Here is a 7,542-nt window from a genome sequence, read left to right on the forward strand (position 1 = left end):
TGTGCGAAAACATCAACAAGTACCAAATGCAAGGTAAGGCTTGCTACCATTTACTGAGTGTCTGCTGAGGGGCAGGTTCCACTTCACACGCATAAGTGGTTTGTAGCATTTGCCGGTTGTCAGAGCTCCATCCAGGCTCTCATGGCACCGCGTTCCTATGCATGCCAACCCACCTCACTGGCAGCCCCGAAATTCTCCACTGGGGACTTCGTCTGGCTGCAGGAGCATGCTCAGCCCTTCACTGGGCAGTTTGTGTGAGCAAGGAATTAACACCCCTTCGGAGCAGCCCTCTATTAACAACAAGAGTTGGTGGATAAAAATTTAAAAAAAAACAACTTGCCCAGCCTTTCCTTTCTTTCTCCAAGAGGTAGACAGCTCCAGAATAGAGTGATCTAGGAGGGAAAAGTAGATCCCTCCTAATTACCTTCCCACGGGGGCTGGCCCAGGCAATGACTGGTTGATATGGAGATTGGAAACACAGCGCTTGAGCAGGGAAAGGTTGGGTGTGAGGAGGACAGCAGAGGGGGATGGCCTGGCTCCCAGCCCACTGAGGAGGTCCCAGCCCTTAAAGCTTAGCTGGCCGCTCTGGCCTGCGTGGCAGGGGCATCACAACATTGGGCCTAATGTGACCATTCCCGCTGGTGCTGGCCCTGAGCGCAGAGCCGGGCCAAGGTCCAGGGCTAGGGAATGTTCCTGGCATTCCTCGCGGGCGTGGCCTGAGGCTCTGACCCCCATTCCAGGTCCCATGAGAGGGAGATCTTCGAGCTTTAAGGTAGTATGGCCCAGGGCTTGATTGAGATGGAGTGAAAGTTGGTTTCTGGGCCTGAAGCAGAAGAGGTTGCAGGAGTTGGGGCCATCCTGGGGCGCTGGGGCACCTTCAGAGACAGCTACTATGTCATCCCTGAGCTGAGCCTCATGTGGACTGATCACTGCCTGCGACAGCAAAAAAAAATAGTGGATGGGAGCTCAAATGTGCTGGAACAGCAGGTGTTTCAACCCCACACTGAATATATGGAACTCACAGCTGAGCCATCAACTGTGGCCCAGCTCTAGGAGGTGCTGGGGGCTGAGGATGTAGCTGCTGTGCTGAGCCACTGGGGCTGCAGGAAATTGCTAGTTTGTGACTAGTTGTAGAGCCTGGAAACGGGGGCCACCCTGAACTGACAAAGAGCAGCCTCTGCTCAGGGTGGGCCTGGAGACCGCTGACTTTGGCTACTCTGTGGGCGACATAGAGGCCCAGGTGCAGAGGACACTGAGTCTCAGCTGCCCTAGAAAAGACGGACAAGCTCAGCAGCGTGCGTGGTGAGCTGGCACAGGAGACAGCACCTGCCAAACGCACCCTGTACCTACAGCGCTTCTGGCTTTAGGACTATCAGCTCCTACTAAACGTACCACAGGGAGCTAAAGATGCTGACAGCAGCCTGGGCGACAGTGTCACTTCCGCAACAACCTAGAAGAGAACTCTGAGCCTAATGAGGTTCATGCCTTTGCTCACTGTGCCTGACCCCTGGCTTTTCTTTCCACAGTGACTCTCCCTACCCTCAGCTACCCTTCCTCCATCCCTCCCAGGCGGCCTCCGCTCCCTCATCAGACAGATGTAGTGTGTGGGCTGTGCCTCTCCCCTGGCTGCTAAGCAGCCTCCATTGATTTCTGCTCATGTTTATAGGATTTCTGCTTAGCCATAAGCAATAGTTAAACACAGAAAATCCCTTGCCACCCCCCTGGGGCACTGGGTGGTCAATGCCACTGATTTTGCAAGTGGCTCCTAAACCACCTTACAGCTGAGGTAGAGACCAGGGAAGGCAGCAGGGTTTCCCTGCCTTGGGGTGTGGGGAATGGCAGCAGGTTGAGGAAATGGGTAGGAATCCCTGTCGGAAATCTAGAAATTCTGGTTTGATTTTGTCACTGTGTCCTGCTCAGCCCAGATGGTAGAGTGCCTTCTGCGGGGTCAGATTTGTTCCCAGTCTAGAGAATAGTAGAAAGAAAACCCTCCTTTGTTGAAACAAGTTCCTAAGGCCAAGGAAAGAGACATACTTTCTGTTAAGACTTTTCCTTTGTTGTTATCCATATATGTTTCTGCCTCAAATATATACAAATTTGACTTTTAAAAAATGCAGCCCTTCCCTGAAGGGCCATCTGAGCTCCAAAGTTCCACAAGCAGGGCCAACTTCATGGGCTTGCAACCTAGGCAGAAGGACCTCTCAGTTGGTATAATACTCTGCTGTCAGCATCTTGAAATTCTAAATAATAGTATCTTTGAATTTGTGTTTTGTAAGTGAAATCCATTGGGACAATTGAGCATGCACGTGAGCAAAGGAGATACTATGTAAAACATGGGTGTTCTTTTTTTACCACCCCTTTTGCATATACTGTTCTCAATACCCCATGAGCACAGAAGTCCAGTGGACCCACCATGAGTAGGTATTCAGCAAGACTCAAAGCAAATGAAACATTTCACATCTACAGTTGAGTAAGAGAGTGTGCTCCAACCAGTAGGTTAGCTTGCTACTGGGGTCTAGCCACTCAGGACTGAGCGAGGAGCAGGCCTAAGCCATCAGTCAGACATCCCCTGAGGGTTCCCAGACTGTGGAAGGTGCAGGCTGGGCTGAGGAACTCCCCCCAACCCGAGTGCACAAATTTCGTGCACTGGGCTTCTAGTGGCATTATAAAAAACATGAATCTTATTATGTTTTTGATGCAGAATTTTTGGACTAGAACCCAGATTCTTTGTCTGCCAGAGTCGAAGAATGAATTCACGGACAGAAGGTGGTATAGCAAAGGTGGAAATTTATTAAAGAAAAGTACAGAGTCCCACATGGGGAAGGGGAAAGAATCTCACAGCACAGACTCCCACATAGGGTGGGGGAAAGGGTCCCACAGAGTTCCTTTTCCCTATAGCTTATAAAAGCTGCAGGTCCTGGTGCCTTGATATCCCCTCTGATTGGTCACTATTCCCTTAGACTGGTTACTATAGTAATTCCTGGGCTCAAAGGTCGAACCTCACATGAAACATGTGAGGTTCTCCCCCTCCCCCCTCACTCCTTCCTTATTGTTTTCCTATTCCCTTTGGGCTTTCTTCTTCACATTCTGGATGAAGGGCTTCCTTCTCTTTATTTTGTAAATATAGACCTTTTGCTGTTCCCAGCTCCCTTATTCTATGGAAATGTACCTGTTGCAGCTATTCAGCTCCCCTATTCTATGGAAATATACCTTCTGCTGCCCTGCAGCCCTGAGTTTTCTCCATGGTCCCCTTAATTTCTAAAATGTCCTAAAACCTGTCTTTTTCACCCCCAAAAATTCCTGTTTCCTTTTCTTATTGACATTACTTCCCTGATATAGCCAACCGTGTTTCAAAATCTGCTTTTCCTTCCCTTTATACCTTACTCAGCATAAGCCAAAGGTAGACAGCATTAGCAGAACATGCATGTGTCAAGAGGTAGAATTTGATGAAGAAAATAAACTGATGAATAAAATAGACCCAGAGACATAGAAGCACGGAACAGACTAACAAATCTCAGATGGAAGGCAGGGGTGGGGCCGTGAGTGGAGAGACATTAACCAAAGAATTTATATGCATAACCTATAGACAGAGACAATAGTTTGGTGAAGGCCTGGGGGGGTGTCCAGGATGGGGGGGGGGGGGGTCAATGCAGGTAAAAGGGGACACCTGTAATACTTCAACAATAAAGACAAATTTTACAAAAAAGAACTTAACATTTGATCAAAGACCAGAAAAATAAAAGATGACACAATAAATTAGTTTGTTGTTTTAAAAAAAAAAAGTGAAATAAAATAAAAATTTTGAAAGTTAATTTTGTGCAGCATTTCCTCTGTTAGGTAAGAACAAAATACCTATGCATGCATGAGCTGTGAAATACAAAATGTGCATTTTAATGATTCTCTATATGAGTTAAATGCTCCTACATTTGCATTTTTAAAATGGCAGTGCATAATATAAAGATGAATGGTAAAATTCATGCTAATAATTTTAAATTTTTTTGACTTAAATAAAAAATAAAAATCACCATGAAGATTTGAGAGAGCACAGGAAAAAGGAAAGTGCACTTTACTGTTGTTGATGGAGCCTTTTTCTGTTTTTTGTTTGTTTGTTTGTTTTAAATATATTTTATTGATTTTTTACAGAGAGGGAGAGAGATAGAGAATTAGAAACATCGATGAGAGAGAAACACCGATAAGCTGCCCCCCGCACACCTCCCACTGGGGATGCGCCCGCAACCAAGGCACATGCCCCCTACCGGAATCAAACCCGGGACCCTTCAGTCCGCAGGCTTACGCTCTATCCACTGAGCCATACCGGTTTCAGCGCCTTTTTCTGTTTTTGAACAAGAGGCTCACTTTCATTTTGCGCTTGGCCTCACAAATTATGGACTCAGGTCTGCCCCCAGACACTGACTGACGGCTCAGTTGCACCCTAATTGTGGATCAGTTTCTCCTTCTGCCTCATTCTGCCTTCCGTATTTCCTTACAGGCTTATCTCCTGAGAGCATTCCCCCCAAATCCTTCCATACACAATTCGGCATTTCACAGTCTGTTTCCCAGGAACTCCATCTAAGACGCTCCATCAGAGTTGTAATGTGAGGCTCCCCATCCTCAGGGATCTGTGGATAAGACTCAATGGTCTGTTGTCAACCACAGCAAAACCCGGTCCCAGATCAGAGGGCCGCGGCAGGGGGTAGCACAGCATCAAAGTCTCAGTATGGAGGTATATGTCTTTATGCAAAACTCCCCTGGACTTGGGAGCCCTTAGAGCTCTTTTAAGCATTTGAAACATTTTTTCTTTGCAAAAGCTAAAAATGGCATCGTTTTTGTTTCTTAAATTGAGCTATTGTTTTTCAGATGGCATAGGCTCCCACAGCGGTCCCTCTAGGATTCTGCTGGCAAGACTCTTCTGTCAGAACCTTACCCTCCGGGGGCCCCTCAGGGTGACTCAGTTAAGTGGAGCCCTGGAGGTGAGAACGAAGAATGTGGGGGGGCAGCCGTTCCCCTCCCCATCACACGCAGGCAGAGCCAACACCGAGGCTGCATATGAAGCCAGGAGCTATTAGTCACGTGAGTCATAGCACAAAACAAGGACTTATTGCTAGAAAAACAAAGTACAGCTGACTTCTGGCCACTAATCGAGGCAGTGGTAAAGAAAAATTATTAGCAAATAGTAGAAAGAAAATTATTTCTTTTTCACACTGAAAGACAGATTGATTAAGAATTTTATGGAAACGTGTGTTACTCATCTCTACTCCTCACCGCATACATAGCATTTTGGAAATTTTTGCAAATCACACAAATATTATTTTGTTTTTTAGTTTTTGTTTTTACTTCTTTCCTCTAATGTTTAAAAATAATAATAGAATTCTCCTCAAAGGCCTTTCCTTGACTAAGGTAATTAGCCCACTGAAATGATGCTTCGCCTGCTTGTCGCCAGTGCCCCCACTGCTAGGTAAGCTCCTGATAAGTGCCCGTTGTCTGGCAGGCCCTGTGCTAGGAAGGCACTGGGGATGCAGTGATGAACAAAACAGGGGCTTTTTCAGTGCCTGCTGTTTTTTTAAAAAAGAAAAATCTAAATGGGGAGAGTATGTCCATGTAACTTTTGTGGAGTTGGCTGGTTTTGATGTTTTTAATAAAGGATAGAAGCCACAATAAGAAAAGAACCTTAGAGAAAAGCTAAATCATAAAGCATCTAGAGAAGGAAAAGTCATACTTTTTTAGGATTGCAGTATCACTGGAAAGGGATGGCCCAGAGCGGGTCTGCCTCAGGCCGGCCTGCAGTGTGTGGGTTATTGACTTCATGCAGGAAAGATTTCGCAGTATGAGTCCAGGTGGCTGTGAGAATGTGTTTATTAAAGCTGGGGACAGTGACACAAAGGAAGGGCTTAGGATAGAAGAAGCTATAGGACAGCCTATGCAGCGCTGCTTTGTCTCCCTAGAAACATTGTGGGAAAGCAGTGAGCCAAGGTGGGGCTGCTGTCAGCTCACTGGAGAGTCAGAGAAAAGGGGGCCTTGGGGACAGGTGCGAGGGTTAGCCAGAGAAAAGGAGGGGCACAGGCGTGCGCCAAGGAGAACATGCTGAGTCCTTTGTCTTAAGGGGTTATATCACCTCTCTAAAGGCAGGGGTCGGAAGGGAGGCCCAAGAGGAGGATCTCAATGGAATATTTGTTAGCTTTTCAGGTGTGTCCTTTCTACTGATTGGTCGGTACCTGGTCATCGAAGCTGGCCCTGATGTCAGTCATGGCCTCACTCCTGGTTTTGCTGCTTTTCTGGGCCTGGAGCTAAAACATAACTGAGGCCTAAGTGTCATCTTTAGTTTGACCAAAGCTCTGTCTCCATGGTCAACAGACCCGAGGCTTTGTTCCTAAGATTATCTGATGCGGGTCAGAACCTCACTGTCTTAAGGGCCCAATACTAAAGGAAGTAGTCATGCCAGGCTTGCGTGAGAGTCATATGAGGCTCTTCTCCACCCCTTGTACCGCCTCTAAGGGCTCCAAAACCACATGACTAGTGATATGCTAAGGAAGGAAATGTCACCTTAAGGGCAAGGTCCTTGCTTTCCCAGTTTTGCCTGTTGCTAGGCACTGGGGGTTTCTCCCCTGGTGACCTTCTGTGCCCGGCCCATTGTCCTTGCTCTGCTCATGTCTGTCTGCCTATCACAGTAGTAACTGTCAAAAATATTTATATGATTCCTAAAATTGTTCTTAGTCTAGACTATATATTTAATTGTGGTTTTACAGAGTTTCATAAAGAATCTAGTGTTCATATTCATTATAAAAGAACTGAGTCACGATTTTTTGTGTCTCTAAAACCCATACTTAATTGGTTTTATTAATAGAAAATAAGGCAAGTAAACCCCAGTATGGTAGTGTTATCTATCATCTTCCTCAGTCTAGGATAAGTAAAAATCCCTGTGATAATAATTCTTAAAAAGTCAGAGTATAAAGTGCACCAGATGTATGCAAATTTTAAGGATAAATCTTAATATGTTAATGTTGGTTTTCTGTCATGGTGAGTAGCTGGGTGCTTTAATATTCTTCTTTACGCTTGTCTATATTCTTTAGTTTTTCTTCAATGAACACAACTTCTTTAATGTTAAGAAGAAAAGATTTAAAAATAAGAAAGATGATTGTACATACACCATATGATCATGTCCATGTAAAACATATGCATAGGTAAAAATATCATCACTTGTGACCAGGGAGAGGAGCAGGAGGACTATGAATACATTTTTTTTCTCTTCTGCTTTTCTTTTTCCAAACTTCTTACTTAAGCTAGGAATGTGTTAAACTACAAGTAAGAGAAAACCCGAAGATCTGAGGCTTAAATCCTATGGACATAAAATCTTGATTTAGCGAGAAGTGTATATGCAGGCAGGTTCTTCAGCGCTAAGTGATGCCATCAGGATCCACACCTGTGCACCACAGCCCCACCTCCTGTGTCACCTTCTTAAGCAGGAGGGGAAGGAAGAAGAAACAAAGCACTTACTCTTCCCACAAGTCGATCTCTTTAAGGAAAGCAGTATTTCTCAGAATCTTC

At 45.5% G+C, this 7,542-nt stretch overlaps 1 pseudogene; it reads left to right on the top strand.

Annotated features, from left to right (window-relative positions):
• The first annotated feature begins 777 nt into the window (after positions 1 to 777).
• On the top strand, positions 778 to 1,367 carry LOC132240089 (thiamine-triphosphatase-like; annotated as a pseudogene).
• The last annotated feature ends 6,175 nt before the right edge of the window (positions 1,368 to 7,542 follow it).

This window comes from Myotis daubentonii, chromosome 8, assembly GCF_963259705.1.
Source record: "Myotis daubentonii chromosome 8, mMyoDau2.1, whole genome shotgun sequence".
In the NCBI taxonomy this organism is placed as follows: Eukaryota; Metazoa; Chordata; class Mammalia; order Chiroptera; family Vespertilionidae; genus Myotis; species Myotis daubentonii.